The 18,121-nt window shown below is 42.6% G+C and overlaps 8 non-coding genes across 8 annotated transcripts; 4 read left to right on the forward strand and 4 right to left on the reverse strand.

Moving 5' to 3' along the window:
- The first annotated feature begins 2,762 nt into the window (after positions 1-2,762).
- TRNAS-UGA (transfer RNA serine (anticodon UGA)) lies at positions 2,763-2,844 on the forward strand. Its single transcript has one exon. It is a non-coding gene; the product is annotated as a tRNA-Ser (tRNA).
- An 801-nt stretch (positions 2,845-3,645) lies between these two features.
- On the reverse strand, positions 3,646-3,717 carry TRNAD-GUC (transfer RNA aspartic acid (anticodon GUC)). The gene has a single exon. It is a non-coding gene; the product is annotated as a tRNA-Asp (tRNA).
- A 4,473-nt stretch (positions 3,718-8,190) lies between these two features.
- TRNAD-GUC (transfer RNA aspartic acid (anticodon GUC)) lies at positions 8,191-8,262 on the reverse strand. The gene has a single exon. It is a non-coding gene; the product is annotated as a tRNA-Asp (tRNA).
- A 3,424-nt stretch (positions 8,263-11,686) lies between these two features.
- Positions 11,687-11,768, forward strand: TRNAS-UGA (transfer RNA serine (anticodon UGA)). The gene has a single exon. It is a non-coding gene; the product is annotated as a tRNA-Ser (tRNA).
- An 806-nt stretch (positions 11,769-12,574) lies between these two features.
- TRNAD-GUC (transfer RNA aspartic acid (anticodon GUC)) lies at positions 12,575-12,646 on the reverse strand. The gene has a single exon. It is a non-coding gene; the product is annotated as a tRNA-Asp (tRNA).
- Positions 12,647-13,097: 451 nt separating this feature from the next.
- Positions 13,098-13,179, forward strand: TRNAS-AGA (transfer RNA serine (anticodon AGA)). Its single transcript has one exon. It is a non-coding gene; the product is annotated as a tRNA-Ser (tRNA).
- An 813-nt stretch (positions 13,180-13,992) lies between these two features.
- Positions 13,993-14,064, reverse strand: TRNAD-GUC (transfer RNA aspartic acid (anticodon GUC)). Its single transcript has one exon. It is a non-coding gene; the product is annotated as a tRNA-Asp (tRNA).
- A 3,411-nt stretch (positions 14,065-17,475) lies between these two features.
- Positions 17,476-17,557, forward strand: TRNAS-UGA (transfer RNA serine (anticodon UGA)). Its single transcript has one exon. It is a non-coding gene; the product is annotated as a tRNA-Ser (tRNA).
- The last annotated feature ends 564 nt before the right edge of the window (positions 17,558-18,121 follow it).

An 18,121-nucleotide genomic window follows, 5' to 3' on the forward strand; every position in this document is an offset into this window, starting at 1 on the left:
TGTGTTCCTCAAACCAGGCCAGATCCCTTTTTACTTTGTGGCAGGGCGCATTATTCTCCTGAAAGAGGCCAATGCCATCAGGAAATATAGTGTCCATGAAAGGGTGTACATGGTCTGCAAAAATGCCCAGGTAGGTGGTACATGTCAAAGTAACATCTACATGAATGGCAGGACCCAAGGTTTCCCAGCAGAACATTGTCCAAAACATCACACTGTCTCCACCGGCTTGCCTTCTTCACATAGGGCATTCTGGTGCCATGGGTTGTCCAGGTAAGCAACGCACATGCACCTGGCCATCCACGTGATGTAAAAGAAAATGTGATTCATCAGACTAGGCTACCTTCTTGCATTGCTCCACGGTCCAGGTCTTATGCTCATGTGCCCATTGTAGGAGCTTTCGGCAGTGGACAGGGGTCAGCATGGGCACCCTGACTGAACTGCAGCCCTACACAGAACAACCTGCCATGCACTGTGTGTTCTGACACCTTTCTATCAGAACCAGCATTAACTTTCTTTCAGCAAATTGAGCTACAGTAGCTCGTCCGTTGGATTTGACCACACTGGCCAGCCTTAACCCCCATGTGCATCAATGTGCCTTGTCCACCCATGACCCTGTCGCCGGTTCACCGCTTTTCCTTCCTTGGACCACTTTTGATAGGCACTGACCACTGCAGACTGGGAACACCCGGCAAGAGCTGCAGTTTTGGAGATGCTCTCACCCAGTCGTCTAGCCATCACAACCTGGCTCTTGTCAATGTTGCTCAGATCCTTACGTTTTCCCATTCTTCCTGCTTCTAACACATCAGCTTTGAGGACAAATTGTTTACTTGCTACCAAATATATCCCACCCACTGACAGGTGCTGTGATAATAAGTTGATCAGTGTTATTCAATTCACCTGTCTGTGTGAAGTGTCATCAGCTTAACTTCCTTCCAATATTGGCTACACTGCAAGAAGACCTGCAGTCTTGGGCCAGCCTCTCCATCTAGTGGAAAGGAAGAATTAACTTTCTTTATTTGTTTTCAAACACTATATATATATATATATATATATATATATATATATATATATATATATGTATTGTTATGATTTATCTGGGACAAAAGAAAATCCCAGATCAAATTTCACACCCTAATACTTCCCAAATCCAAAGCAGCCTTATTCCTACTCGCGCACCTATTCAGGAGCCTGCCACCTGCTTAGAGGCTTGGAATATTTCCTTAACCTACTGCAAAAGCAATGGATAGGGATTGAGCGCTCAGACATTAGCATCCCCTTGCGTAGACTAGCCTGGCTCATGCCACTGGACGTCCAGCACATGGTAAATCATAATCGCTATGTCACGGCTATTAAACCTGCCTACAATGGTGCATTTCCAGATCTATAGTATAATTAGTGCTTTGAACGTTTGTAGGATTGTTAACTGTATATATATATACTTTGGCACTGAGTAGAATATACCCAAGAGTTAGTATATCTAAAAGTTCTAAAATGTATGCTTACGCAGTACTAAACCGGGTATTATGAGAGCAGCATTCTCCTTGCCAACCAACATAATGACTTTATCACACACTAAAGTAAATGCATCCTTGACGATTTATTGAGACTTTTGTAATGCTAGCACCCCCTCAACGGATTCAGAGGTGGACAGCACAGAGTAAAGAGTTTACTCTTGCAATTGGCACGAGGGTTTAATTTGTAAAAGTGTAAATCCAGCAGAACAATCAAAACTAGTAAAGTCAGGCCTCCCTTTATTGCACATTAAAGTAAATGCATCCTTGACGATTTATTGAGACTTATGTAATGCTAGCACCCCTCAACGGATTCAGAGGTGGACAGCGCAGAGTAAGGGGTTTACTCTTGCAATTGGCATGAGGGTTTAATTTGTAAAGGTGTAAACCCAGCAGAACAATCATAAATAGTAAAGTAAGGCCTCCCCATTGGGAATTTGAACCACTGTCTCTATTGCATGAGAGGCGGGGATTCTAACCACTATAACAATGACTGTCTTACTGCATCTGTTCTCAAAAGTTCTAAAACCTTCATCATTGACTTACCTTACAAAGCTTTTGTGAGGCAAGGTTTGTATGCTGGAACAGCTTATGAACATGTTAAGATTTCAGGCTGTGCTAATAAGGATAGCGACTGGGATCGAACCCGCGACCTTGGCGCCACGCTCTAACCAACTGAGCTAACCGGCCTTCCGTCTTGAGGCAAACGTAGCATAGTCCAAGGAGAACTCCTACTGTCCACGGCGCGCCTTTTCAACAGTTCAACAAGCAGTAGTTGGCATTGTTGGCCGATTCAGCCATACCACCGTAACAACAACAAAGGTTCTGTCATTTTAGCACTCTCTATGGACGCAGCCCATATTGACTTGCAAAAGCTAATTCTTCAGCCAATTTTGTTGAAGTTCTAAATACATATGACTACCATGCCTCAAATAGACATGGACACAAAATAATCCAGCTTGAAATCCTTAACATGTTCATGTTCTAATTTCTCTGAAATCCATCTTTTACTACAAATGTTCGCAACGGATAGCTGTAAATGAGCGGAAATCAAACTTTCTAGAATGCACAATATGTAAAGTAGCACAAAACAGAATTAACGTTTGGATGCTGCAAGTTCATTCAAATGCTTTTGAATTTGATGGAAAGAAATTGAGCAACACAGTAACGGTAAATTTTTAATCTCTGCATGTTCAGTGCGAAAGTAAAAATATTGGAACACAAAGGCTTCTTCCAACAAAATGTTAGCGTGTAGTCGTGGCCGAGTGGTTAAGGCAATGGACTTGAAATCCATTGGGGTTTCGCCGCGCAGGTTCAAATCCTGCTGACTACAGGGATTTTCACTCTTAGAAGGAGCCCATACCAGCATTATTATAACATGTTGTGACTAGGCTGTTGTTTAGCGTTTTGTAAAATTGACTACAAAAGCGTACAAGCAATATCTGATCCCCGATACGTTGTTGTCCTATTCTTAGATCAACTTCTAGCAAACCTTCTTCTTGTGCTTATATAACAGTCAGATTGACACCAGTATTGTGTAATTCAAATATAAGCAAAATAAATAGCAAAATATAGAAACATAGCCACCCGGCGGGGATTCCTGCCACTATACTAACCAGGACTAGCATTGTATAATGTTGTCCAGCCACTGTGTTATTTATATGACATAGTACTAGCTGAATTTTACATGGACACACTGATTGGAAGATTTTCTCAAATTTGCTTTCCTTTACTGTATGAGAGCTGTAATGGTACCATTTATTAGCTTTTACGAGACAGAGTGGAATGAAAGAAGAACGCCATAATAATTAACTACTAGGATTGGAATAAAATTTATTGGATGGTGAGACTACTGGTTCATGGATTTTATTCAGTTTTTCGTCAGAATGTCAAATGCTGAATAAAAGGAGAATACTGGAGTGGAATACTGTCCACGGCGCGCCTTTTCAACAGTTCAACAAGCAGTAGCTGGCATTGTTGGCCGATTCAGCCATACCACCGTAACAACAACAAAGGTTCTGTCATTTTAGCACTCTCTATGGATAACTGAGATTTCTGCATTTTGTTTTTACAAATTGGTCCATTACAATATGAAGTAAACTTGAGCAAAAAAAAAAAAAAAAGAGTACCATGCCTCCCCGTCGGGGAATCGAACCCCAGTCTCCCGCGTGACAGGCGGGGATACTTACCACTATACTAACGAGGACTGGCATTTGTGGGCATTACGCATCCATGCACACACAACTATATTGAGCAAACTGTATTTGTCCCAGGCAGCAAGGCTCGTGATAGCACCATTCGGTCACTTAACCTTGCCCACCTTGCTACAGTCTAGTCACTTTGTTTTTTATGTGACATAGTACTAGCTGAACACACCGATTAGAACATATTCTCCAATTTTCTTTTACTTTGCGGTGTGAGAGCTGTAATGGTATGAGCTTTTACGAGACAGAGTGGAATAAAAGGAGAGCTACTAGGATTGGAAGAAAATTCATTCGATGCTGAGGCGACTTACTATATGTTTACTATAGATCTGGCATGATGGCGGGCTTCTTGACACACACTTGGTGCTCACATGAGACACATAAACCAAATAGCCATAACATTATGACCACCTGCCTATTATTGTGTAGGTCCCCCTTTTGCCACCAAAACAGCCCTGCCCCATCGAGGCATGGACGCTACTAGACCTCTTATGGTGTGCTGTGGTATCTGGCACCAAGACGTTTACAGCAAATCCTTTAAGTCCTGTAAGTTGCGAGGTGGGGCCTCCATGGATCAGACTTGTTTGTCCAGCACATCCCACAGATGCTCGATTGGATTGAAATCTGGAGAATTTGGAGGCCGAGTCAACACATTGAACTCGTTGTTGTGTTCCTCAAACCAGGCCAGATCCCTTTTTACTTTGTGGCAGGGCGCATTATTCTCCTGAAAGAGGCCAATGCCATCAGGAAATATAGTGTCCATGAAAGGGTGTACATGGTCTGCAAAAATGCCCAGGTAGGTGGTACATGTCAAAGTAACATCTACATGAATGGCAGGACCCAAGGTTTCCCAGCAGAACATTGTCCAAAACATCACACTGTCTCCACCGGCTTGCCTTCTTCACATAGGGCATTCTGGTGCCATGGGTTGTCCAGGTAAGCAACGCACATGCACCTGGCCATCCACGTGATGTAAAAGAAAATGTGATTCATCAGACTAGGCTACCTTCTTGCATTGCTCCACGGTCCAGGTCTTATGCTCATGTGCCCATTGTAGGAGCTTTCGGCAGTGGACAGGGGTCAGCATGGGCACCCTGACTGAACTGCAGCCCTACTCAGAACAACCTGCCATGCACTGTGTGTTCTGACACCTTTCTATCAGAACCAGCATTAACTTTCTTTCAGCAAATTGAGCTACAGTAGCTCGTCCGTTGGATTTGACCACACTGGCCAGCCTTAACCCCCATGTGCATCAATGTGCCTTGTCCACCCATGACCCTGTCGCCGGTTCACCGCTTTTCCTTCCTTGGACCACTTTTGATCGGCACTGACCACTGCAGACTGGGAACACCCGGCAAGAGCTGCAGTTGTGGAGATGCTCTCACCCAGTCGTCTAGCCATCACAACCTGGCTCTTGTCAATGTTGCTCAGATCCTTACGTTTGCCCATTCTTCCTGCTTCTAACACAACAGCTTTGAGGACAAATTGTTCACTTGCTACCAAATATATCCCACCCACTGACAGGTGCCGTGATAATAAGTTGATCAGTGTTATTCACTTCACCTGTCTGTGTGAAGTGTCATCAGCTTAACTTCCTTCCAATATTGGCTACACTGCAAGAAGACCTGCAGTCTTGGGCCAGCCTCTCCATCTAGTGGAAAGAGGAAGAATTAACTTTCTTTATTTGTTTTCAAACACTATATATGTATATATATATATATATATATATATATATATATATGTATTGTTATGATTTATCTGGGACAAAAGAAAATCCCAGATCAAATTTCACACCCTAATACTTCCCAAATCCAAAGCAGCCTTATTCCTACTCGCGCACCTATTCAGGAGCCTGCCACCTGCTTAGAGGCTTGGAATATTTCCTTAACCTACCGCAAAAGCAATGGATAGGGATTGAGCGCTCAGACATTAGCATCCCCTTGCATAGACTAGCCTGGCTCATGCCACTGGACGTCCTGCACATTGTAAGTCATAATCGCTATGTCACGGCTATTAAACCTGCCTACAATGGTGCATTTCCAGATCTATAGTATAATTAGTGCTTTGAACGTTTGTAGGATTGTTAACTGTATATATATATACTTTGGCACTGAGTAGAATATATCCAAGAGTTAGTATATCTAAAAGTTCTAAAATGTATGCTTACGCAGTACTAAACCGGGTATTATGAGAGCAGCATTCTCCTTGCCAACCAACATAATGACTTTATCACACACTAAAGTAAATGCATCCTTGACGATTTATTGAGACTTTTGTAATGCTAGCACCCCCTCAACGGATTCAGAGGTGGACAGCACAGAGTAAAGCGTTTACTCTTGCAATTGGCACGAGGGTTTAATTTGTAAAAGTGTAAATCCAGCAGAACAATCAAAACTAGTAAAGTCAGGCCTCCCTTTATTGTACATTAAAGTAAATGCATCCTTGACGATTTATTGAGACTTATGTAATGCTAGCACCCCTCAACGGATTCAGAGGTGGACAGCGCAGAGTAAGGGGTTTACTGTTGCAATTGGCATGAGGGTTTAATTTGTAAAGGTGTAAACCCAGCAGAACAATCATAAATAGTAAAGTAAGGCCTCCCCATTGGGAATTTGAACCACTGTCTCTATTGCATGAGAGGCGGGGATTCTAACCACTATAACAATGACTGTCTTACTGCATCTGTTCTCAAAAGTTCTAAAACCTTCATCATTGACTTACCTTACAAAGCTTTTGTGAGGCAAGGTTTGTATGCTGGAACAGCTTATGAACATGTTAAGATTTCAGGCTGTGCTAATAAGGATAGCGACTGGGATCGAACCCGCGACCTTGGCGCCACGCTCTAACCAACTGAGCTAACCGGCCTTCCGTGTTGAGGCAAACGTGGCATAGTCCAAGGAGAACTCCTACTGTCCACGGCGCGCCTTTTCAACAGTTCAACAAGCAGTAGCTGGCATTGTTGGCCGATTCAGCCATACCACCGTAACAACAACAAAGGTTCTGTCATTTTAGCACTCTCTATGGACGCAGCCCATATTGACTTGCAAAAGCTAATTCTTCAGCCAATTTTGTTGAAGTTCTAAATACATATGACTACCATGCCTCAAATAGACATGGACACAAAATAATCCAGCTTGAAATCCTTAACATGTTCATGTTCTAATTTCTCTGAAATCCATCTTTTACTACAAATGTTCGCAACGGATAGCTGTAAATGAGCGGAAATCAAACTTTCTAGAATGCACAATATGTAAAGTAGCACAAAACAGAATTAACGTTTGGATGCTGCAAGTTCATTCAAATGCTTTTGAATTTGATGGAAAGAAATTGAGCAACACAGTAACGGTAAATTTTTAATCTCTGCATGTTCAGTGCGAAAGTAAAAATATTGGAACACAAAGGCTTTTTTTACCCGTAACGCCAAATATCTCAGTTTTCAAAATACGAGAACTGAGATTTCTGCATTTTGTTTTTACAAATTGGTCCGTTACAATATGAAGTAAACTTGAGCAACAAAAAAAAAATAAGTACCATGCATCCCCGTCGGGGAATCGAACCCCGGTCTCCCGCGTGACAGGCAGGGATACTTACCACTAAGTCGTGGCCGAGTGGTTAAGGCAATGGACTTGAAATCCATTGGGGTTTCGCCGCGCAGGTTCAAATCCTGCCGACTACAGGGATTTTCACTCTTAGAAGGAGCCCATACCAGCATTATTATAACATGTTGTGACTAGGCTGTTGTTTAGCGTTTTGTAAAATTGACTACAAAAGCGTACAAGCAATATCTGATCCCCGATACGTTGTTGTCCTATTCTTAGATCAACTTCTAGCAAACCTTCTTCTTGTGCTTATATAACAGTCAGATTGACACCAGTATTGTGTAATTCAAATATAAGCAAAATAAATAGCAAAATATAGAAACATAGCCACCCGGCGGGGATTCCTGCCACTATACTAACCAGGACTAGCATTGTATAATGTTGTCCAGCCACTGTGTTATTTATATGACATAGTACTAGCTGAATTGTACATGGACACACTGATTGGAAGATTTTCTCAAATTTGCTTTCCTTTACTGTATGAGAGCTGTAATGGTACCATTTATTAGCTTTTACGAGACAGAGTGGAATGAAAGAAGAACGCCATAATAATTAAGTACTAGGATTGGAATAAAATTTATTGGATGGTGAGACTACTGGTTCATGGATTTTATTCAGTTTTTCGTCAGAATGCCAAATGCTGAATAAAAGGAGAATACTGGAGTGGAATACTGTCCACGGCGCGCCTTTTCAACAGTTCAACAAGCAGTAGCTGGCATTGTTGGCCGATTCAGCCATACCACCGTAACAACAACAAAGGTTCTGTCATTTTAGCACTCTCTATGGAGAACTGAGATTTCTGCATTTTGTTTTTACAAATTGGTCCATTACAATATGAAGTAAACTTGAGCAAAAAAAAAAAAAAGAGTACCATGCCTCCCCGTCGGAGAATCGAACCCCGGTCTCCCGCGTGACAGGCGGGGATACTTACCACTATACTAACGAGGACTGGCGTTTGTGGGCATTACGCATCCATGCACACACAACTATATTGAGCAAACTGTATTTGTCCCAGGCAGCAAGGCTCGTGATAGCACCATTCGGTCACTTAACCTTGCCCACCTTGCTACAGTCTAGTCACTTTGTTTTTTATGTGACATAGTACTAGCTGAACACACCGATTAGAACATATTCTCCAATTTTCTTTTACTTTGCGGTGTGAGAGCTGTAATGGTATGAGCTTTTACGAGACAGAGTGGAATAAAAGGAGAGCTACTAGGATTGGAAGAAAATTCATTCGATGCTGAGGCGACTTACTATATGTTTACTATAGATCTGGCATGATGGCGGGCTTCTTGACACACACTTGGTGCTCACATGAGACACATAAACCAAATAGCCATAACATTATGACCACCTGCCTATTATTGTGTAGGTCCCCCTTTTGCCACCAAAACAGCCCTGCCCCATCGAGGCATGGACGCTACTAGACCTCTTATGGTGTGCTGTGGTATCTGGCACCAAGACGTTTACAGCAAATCCTTTAAGTCCTGTAAGTTGCGAGGTGGGGCCTCCATGGATCAGACTTGTTTGTCCAGCACATCCCACAGATGCTCGATTGGATTGAAATCTGGAGAATTTGGAGGCCGAGTCAACACATTGAACTCGTTGTTGTGTTCCTCAAACCAGGCCAGATCCCTTTTTACTTTGTGGCAGGGCGCATTATTCTCCTGAAAGAGGCCAATGCCATCAGGAAATATAGTGTCCATGAAAGGGTGTACATGGTCTGCAAAAATGCCCAGGTAGGTGGTACATGTCAAAGTAGCATCTACATGAATGGCAGGACCCAAGGTTTCCCAGCAGAACATTGTCCAAAACATCACACTGTCTCCACCGGCTTGCCTTCTTCACATAGGGCATTCTGGTGCCATGGGTTGTCCAGGTAAGCAACGCACATGCACCTGGCCATCCACGTGATGTAAAAGAAAATGTGATTCATCAGACTAGGCTACCTTCTTGCATTGCTCCACGGTCCAGGTCTTATGCTCATGTGCCCATTGTAGGAGCTTTCGGCAGTGGACAGGGGTCAGCATGGGCACCCTGACTGAACTGCAGCCCTACACAGAACAACCTGCCATGCACTGTGTGTTCTGACACCTTTCTATCAGAACCAGCATTAACTTTCTTTCAGCAAATTGAGCTACAGTAGCTCGTCCGTTGGATTTGACCACACTGGCCAGCCTTAACCCCCATGTGCATCAATGTGCCTTGTCCACCCATGACCCTGTCGCCGGTTCACCGCTTTTCCTTCCTTGGACCACTTTTGATCGGCACTGACCACTGCAGACTGGGAACACCCGGCAAGAGCTGCAGTTTTGGAGATGCTCTCACCCAGTCGTCTAGCCATCACAACCTGGCTCTTGTCAATGTTGCTCAGATCCTTACGTTTTCCCATTCTTCCTGCTTCTAACACATCAGCTTTGAGGACAAATTGTTCACTTGCTACCAAATATATCCCACCCACTGACAGGTGCCGTGATAATAAGTTGATCAGTGTTATTCACTTCACCTGTCTGTGTGAAGTGTCATCAGCTTAACTTCCTTCCAATATTGGCTACACTGCAAGAAGACCTGCAGTCTTGGGCCAGCCTCTCCATCTAGTGGAAAGGAAGAATTAACTTTCTTTATTTGTTTTCAAACACTATATATATATATATATATATATATATATATATATATGTATTGTTATGATTTATCTGGGACAAAAGAAAATCCCAGATCAAATTTCACACCCTAATACTTCCCAAATCCAAAGCAGCCTTATTCCTACTCGCGCACCTATTCAGGAGCCTGCCACCTGCTTAGAGGCTTGGAATATTTCCTTAACCTACCGCAAAAGCAATGGATAGGGATTGAGCGCTCAGACATTAGCATCCCCTTGCATAGACTAGCCTGGCTCATGCCACTGAACGTCCTGCACATGGTAAGTCATAATCGCTATGTCACGGCTATTAAACCTGCCTACAATGGTGCATTTCCAGATCTATAGTATAATTAGTGCTTTGAACGTTTGTAGGATTGTTAACTGTATATATATATACTTTGGCACTGAGTAGAATATATCCAAGAGTTAGTATATCTAAAAGTTCTAAAATGTATGCTTACGCAGTACTAAACCGGGTATTATGAGAGCAGCATTCTCCTTGCCAACCAACATAATGACTTTATCACACACTAAAGTAAATGCATCCTTGACGATTTATTGAGACTTTTGTAATGCTAGCACCCCCTCAACGGATTCAGAGGTGGACAGCACAGAGTAAAGCGTTTACTCTTGCAATTGGCACGAGGGTTTAATTTGTAAAAGTGTAAATCCAGCAGAACAATCAAAACTAGTAAAGTCAGGCCTCCCTTTATTGCACATTAAAGTAAATGCATCCTTGACGATTTATTGAGACTTATGTAATGCTAGCACCCCTCAACGGATTCAGAGGTGGACAGCGCAGAGTAAGGGGTTTACTCTTGCAATTGGCATGAGGGTTTAATTTGTAAAGGTGTAAACCCAGCAGAACAATCATAAATAGTAAAGTAAGGCCTCCCCATTGGGAATTTGAACCACTGTCTCTATTGCATGAGAGGCGGGGATTCTAACCACTATAACAATGACTGTCTTACTGCATCTGTTCTCAAAAGTTCTAAAACCTTCATCATTGACTTACCTTAGCCACATACAAAACTTTTGTGAGGCAAGGTTTGTATGCTGGAACAGCTTATGAACACGTTAAGATTTCAGGCTGTGCTAATAAGGATAGCGACTGGGATCGAACCCGCGACCTTGGCGCCACGCTCTAACCAACTGAGCTAACCGGCCTTCCGTGTTGAGGCAAACGTGGCATAGTCCAAAGAGAACTCCTACTGTCCACGGCCCGCCCTTTCAACAGTTCAACGAGCAGTAGCTGGCATTGTTGGCCGATTCAGCCATACCACCGTAACAACAACAAAGGTTCTGTCATTTTAGCACTCTCTATGGACGCAGCCCATATTGACTTGCAAAAGCTAATTCTTCAGCCAATTTTGTTGAAGTTCTAAATACATATGACTACCATGCCTCAAATAGACATGGACACAAAATAATCCAGCTTGAAATCCTTAACATGTTCATGTTCTAATTTCTCTGAAATCCATCTTTTACTACAAATGTTCGCAACGGATAGCTGTAAATGAGCGGAAATCAAACTTTCTAGAATGCACAATATGTAAAGTAGCACAAAACAGAATTAACGTTTGGATGCTGCAAGTTCATTCAAATGCTTTTGAATTTGATGGAAAGAAATTGAGCAACATAGTAACGGTAAATTTTTAATCTCTGCATGTTCAGTGCGAAAGTAAAAATATTGGAACACAAAGGCTCCTTCCAACAGCATGTTAGCGTGTAGTCGTGGCCGAGTGGTTAAGGTGATGAACTTGAAATCCATTGGGGTTTCCCCGCGCAGGTTCCAATCCTGCCGACTACGGGGATTTTCACTCTTAGAAGGAGCCGATACCAGCATTATTATAACATGTTGTGACTAGGCTGTTGTTTAGCGTTTTGTAAAATTGACTACAAAAGCGTACAAGCAATATCTGATCCCGGATACGTTGTTGTCCTATTCTTAGATCAACTTCTAGCAAACCTTCTTCTTGTGCTTATATAACAGTCAGATTCACACCAGTATTGTGTAATTCAAATATAATCAAAATAAATAGCAAAATATAGAAACATAGCCACCCGGCGGGGATTCCTGCCACTATACTAACCAGGACTAGCATTGTATAATGTTGTCCAGCCACTGTGTTATTTATATGACATAGTACTAGCTGAATTGTACATGGACACACTGATTGGAAGATTTTCTCAAATTTGCTTTCCTTTACTGTATGAGAGCTGTAATGGTACCATTTATTAGCTTTTACGAGACAGAGTGGAATGAAAGAAGAACGCCATAATAATTAACTACTAGGATTGGAAGAAAATTTATTGGATGGTGAGACTACTGGTTCATGGATTTTATTCAGTTTTTCGTCAGAATGTCAAATGCTGAATAAAAGGAGAATACTGGAGTGGAATACTGTCCACGGCGCGCCTTTTCAACAGTTCAACAAGCAGTAGCTGGCATTGTTGGCCGATTCAGCCATACCAACGTAACAACAACAAAGGTTCTGTCATTTTAGCACTCTCTATGGAGAACTGAGATTTCTGCATTTTGTTTTTACAAATTGGTCCATTACAATATGAAGTAAACTTGAGCAACAAAAAAAAAAAAAAAAAAGAGTACCATGCCTCCCCGTCAGGGAATCGAACCCCGGTCTCCCGCGTGACAGGCGGGGATACTTACCACTATACTAACGAGGACTGGCATTGGTGGGCATGACGCATCCATGCACACACCACTATATTGAGCAAACTGTATTTGTCCCAGGCAGCAAGGCTCGTGATAGCACCATTCGGTCACTTAACCTTGCCCACCTTGCTACAGTCTAGTCACTTTGTTTTTTATGTGACATAGTACTAGCTGAACACACCGATTAGAACATATTCTCCAATTTTCTTTTACTTTGCGGTGTGAGAGCTGTAATGGTATGAGCTTTTACGAGACAGAGTGGAATAAAAGGAGAGCTACTAGGATTGGAAGAAAATTCATTCGATGCTGAGGCGACTTACTATATGTTTACTATAGATCTGGCATGATGGCGGGTTTCTTGACACACACTTGGTGTCGTGGGTTTGATATAAAGAGTGTGTGGGAGAAGGATTGTATGCTACAACTGCTCACACACGCACATGTGTACGCCTAATTCCGTGAGTAGTCGTGGCCGAGTGGTTAAGGCGATGGACTAGAAATCCATTGGGGTCTCCCCGCGCAGGTTCGAATCCTGCCGACTACGACCCTTTTCTCTTAGTGTGTATAAATTCGCAGCAAGCTCTTTTTTTTCTTTTTTTTACCCGTAACGCCAAATATCTCAGTTTTCAAAATACGAGAACTGAGATTTCTGCATTTTGTTTTTACAAATTGGTCCGTTACAATATGAAGTAAACTTGAGCAACAAAAAAAAAATAAGTACCATGCACCCCCGTCGGGGGAATCGAACCCCGGTCTCCCGCGTGACAAGCAGGGATACTTACCACTAAGTCGTGGCTGAGTGGTTAAGGCAATGGACTTGAAATCCATTGGGGTTTCGCCGCGCAGGTTCAAATCCTGCCGACTACAGGGATTTTCACTCTTAGAAGGAGCCCATACCAGCATTATTATAACACGTTGTGACTAGGCTGTTGTTTAGCGTTTTGTAAAATTGACTACAAAAGCGTACAAGCAATATCTGATCCCCGATACGTTGTTGTCCTATTCTTAGAGAAGAACGCCATAATAATTAACTACTAGAATTGGAAGAAAATTTATTGGATGGTGAGACTACTGGTTCATGGATTTTATTCAGTTTTTCGTCAGAATGTCAAATGCTGAATAAAAGGAGAATACTGGAGTGGAATACTGTCCACGGCGCGCCTTTTCAACAGTTCAACAAGCAGTAGCTGGCATTGTTGGCCGATTCAGCCATACCAACGTAACAACAACAAAGGTTCTGTCATTTTAGCACTCTCTATGGAGAACTGAGATTTCTGCATTTTGTTTTTACAAATTGGTCCATTACAATATGAAGTAAACTTGAGCAACAAAAAAAAAAAAAAAAAGAGTACCATGCCTCCCCGTCGGGGAATCAAACCCCGGTCTCCCGCGTGACAGGCGGGGATACTTACCACTATACTAACGAGGACTGGCATTTGTGGCATGACGCATCCATGCACACACAACTATATTGAGCAAACTGTATTTGTCCCAGGCAGCAAGGCTCGTGATAGCACCATTCGGTCACTTAACCTTGCCCACCTTGCTACAGTCTAGTCACTTTGTTTTTTATGTGACATAGTACTAGCTGAACACACCGATTAGAACATATTCTCCAATTTTCTTTTACTTTGCGGTGTGAGAGCTGTAATGGTATGAGCTTTTACGAGACAGAGTGGAATAAAAGGAGAGCTACTAGGATTGGAAGAAAATTCATTCGATGCTGAGGCGACTTACTATATGTTTACTATAGATCTGGCATGATGGCGGGCTTCTTGACACACACTTGGTGCTCACATGAGACACATAAACCAAATAGCCATAACATTATGACCACCTGCCTATTATTGTGTAGGTCCCCCTTTTGCCACCAAAACAGCCCTGCCCCATCGAGGCATGGACGCTACTAGACCTCTGATGGTGTGCTGTGGTATCTGGCACCAAGACGTTTACAGCAAATCCTTTAAGTCCTGTAAGTTGCGAGGTGGGGCCTCCATGGATCAGACTTGTTTGTCCAGCACATCCCACAGATGCTCGATTGGATTGAAATCTGGAGAATTTGGAGGCCGAGTCAACACATTGAACTCGTTGTTGTGTTCCTCAAACCAGGCCAGATCCCTTTTTACTTTGTGGCAGGGCGCATTATTCTCCTGAAAGAGGCCAATGCCATCAGGAAATATAGTGTCCATGAAAGGGTGTACATGGTCTGCAAAAATGCCCAGGTAGGTGGTACATGTCAAAGTAACATCTACATGAATGGCAGGACCCAAGGTTTCCCAGCAGAACATTGTCCAAAACATCACACTGTCTCCACCGGCTTGCCTTCTTCACATAGGGCATTCTGGTGCCATGGGTTGTCCAGGTAAGCAACGCACATGCACCTGGCCATCCACGTGATGTAAAAGAAAATGTGATTCATCAGACTAGGCTACCTTCTTGCATTGCTCCACGGTCCAGGTCTTATGCTCATGTGCCCATTGTAGGAGCTTTCGGCAGTGGACAGGGGTCAGCATGGGCACCCTGACTGAACTGCAGCCCTACACAGAACAACCTGCCATGCACTGTGTGTTCTGACACCTTTCTATCAGAACCAGCATTAACTTTCTTTCAGCAAATTGAGCTACAGTAGCTCGTCCGTTGGATTTGACCACACTGGCCAGCCTTAACCCCCATGTGCATCAATGTGCCTTGTCCACCCATGACCCTGTCGCCGGTTCACCGCTTTTCCTTCCTTGGACCACTTTTGATAGGCACTGACCACTGCAGACTGGGAACACCCGGCAAGAGCTGCAGTTTTGGAGATGCTCTCACCCAGTCGTCTAGCCATCACAACCTGGCTCTTGTCAATGTTGCTCAGATCCTTACGTTTTCCCATTCTTCCTGCTTCTAACACATCAGCTTTGAGGACAAATTGTTTACTTGCTACCAAATATATCCCACCCACTGACAGGTGCCGTGATAATAAGTTGATCAGTGTTATTCACTTCACCTGTCTGTGTGAAGTGTCATCAGCTTAACTTCCTTCCAATATTGGCTACACTGCAAGAAGACCTGCAGTCTTGGGCCAGCCTCTCCATCTAGTGGAAAGGAAGAATTAACTTTCTTTATTTGTTTTCAAACACTATATATATATATATATATATATATGTATTGTTATGATTTATCTGGGACAAAAGAAAATCCCAGATCAAATTTCACACCCTAATACTTCCCAAATCCAAAGCAGCCTTACTCCTACTCGCGCACCTATTCAGGAGCCTGCCACCTGCTTAGAGGCTTGGAATATTTCCTTAACCTACCGCAAAAGCAATGGATAGGGATTGAGCGCTCAGACATTAGCATCCCCTTGCGTAGACTAGCCTGGCTCATGCCACTGAACGTCCTGCACATGGTAAGTCATAATCGCTATGTCACGGCTATTAAACCTGCCTACAATGGTGCATTTCCAGATCTATAGTATAATTAGTGCTTTGAACGTTTGTAGGATTGTTAACTGTATATATATATACTTTGGCACTGAGTAGAATATATCCAAGAGTTAGTATATCTAAAAGTTCTAAAATGTATGCTTACGCAGTACTAAACCGGGTATTATGAGAGCAGCATTCTCCTTGCCAACCAACATAATGACTTTATCACACACTAAAGTAAATGCATCCTTGACGATTTATTGAGACTTTTGTAATGCTAGCACCCCCTCAACGGATTCAGAGGTGGACAGCACAGAGTAAAGCGTTTACTCTTGCAATTGGCACGAGGGTTTAATTTGTAAAAGTGTAAATCCAGCAGAACAATCAAAACTAGTAAAGTCAGGCCTCCCTTTATTGCACATTAAAGTAAATGCATCCTTGACGATTTATTGAGACTTATGTAATGCTAGCACCCCTCAACGGATTCAGAGGTGGACAGCGCAGAGTAAGGGGTTTACTCTTGCAATTGGCATGAGGGTTTAATTTGTAAAGGTGTAAACCCAGCAGAACAATCATAAATAGTAAAGTAAGGCCTCCCCATTGGGAATTTGAACCACTGTCTCTACTGCATGAGAGGCGGGGATTCTAACCACTATAACAATGACTGTCTTACTGCATCTGTTCTCAAAAGTTCTAAAACCTTCATCATTGACTTACCTTAGCCACATACAAAACTTTTGTGAGGCAAGGTTTGTATGCTGGAACAGCTTATGAACACGTTAAGATTTCAGGCTGTGCTAATAAGGATAGCGACTGGGATCGAACCCGCGACCTTGGCGCCACGCTCTAACCAACTGAGCTAACCGGCCTTCTGTGTTGAGGCAAACGTGGCATAGTCCAAAGAGAACTCCTACTGTCCACGGCCCGCCCTTTCAACAGTTCAACGAGCAGTAGCTGGCATTGTTGGCCGATTCAGCCATACCACCGTAACAACAACAAAGGTTCTGTCATTTTAGCACTCTCTATGGACGCAGCCCATATTGACTTGCAAAAGCTAATTCTTCAGCCAATTTTGTTGAAGTTCTAAATACATATGACTACCATGCCTCAAATAGACATGGACACAAAATAATCCAGCTTGAAATCCTTAACATGTTCATGTTCTAATTTCTCTGAAATCCATCTTTTACTACAAATGTTCGCAACGGATAGCTGTAAATGAGCGGAAATCAAACTTTCTAGAATGCACAATATGTAAAGTAGCACAAAACAGAATTAACGTTTGGATGCTGCAAGTTCATTCAAATGCTTTTGAATTTGATGGAAAGAAATTGAGCAACATAGTAACGGTAAATTTTTAATCTCTGCATGTTCAGTGCGAAAGTAAAAATATTGGAACACAAAGGCTCCTTCCAACAGCATGTTAGCGTGTAGTCGTGGCCGAGTGGTTAAGGCGATGGACTTGAAATCCATTGGGGTTTCCCCGCGCAGGTTCAAATCCTGCCGACTACGGGGATTTTCACTCTTAGAAGGAGCCGGTACCAGCATTATTATAACATGTTGTGACTAGGCTGTTGTTTAGCGTTTTGTAAAATTGACTACAAAAGCGTACAAGCAATATCTGATCCCGGATACGTTGTTGTCCTATTCTTAGATCAACTTCTAGCAAACCTTCTTCTTGTGCTTATATAACAGTCAGATTCACACCAGTATTGTGTAATTCAAATATAAGCAAAATAAATAGCAAAATATAGAAACATAGCCACCCGGCGGGGATTCCTGCCACTATACTAACCAGGACTAGCATTGTATAATGTTGTCCAGCCACTGTGTTATTTATATGACATAGTACTAGCTGAATTGTACATGGACACACTGATTGGAAGATTTTCTCAAATTTGCTTTCCTTTACTGTATGAGAGCTGTAATGGTACCATTTATTAGCTTTTACGAGACAGAGTGGAATGAAAGAAGAACGCCATAATAATTAACTACTAGGATTGGAAGAAAATTTATTGGATGGTGAGACTACTGGTTCATGGATTTTATTCAGTTTTTCGTCAGAATGTCAAATGC

The sequence above is a fragment of the Sceloporus occidentalis genome, unplaced genomic scaffold (genome assembly GCF_023333645.1).
Source record: "Sceloporus occidentalis isolate IW3139 unplaced genomic scaffold, rSceOcc1.0.p SCAF_22, whole genome shotgun sequence".
Taxonomy (NCBI): Eukaryota; Metazoa; Chordata; class Lepidosauria; order Squamata; family Phrynosomatidae; genus Sceloporus; species Sceloporus occidentalis.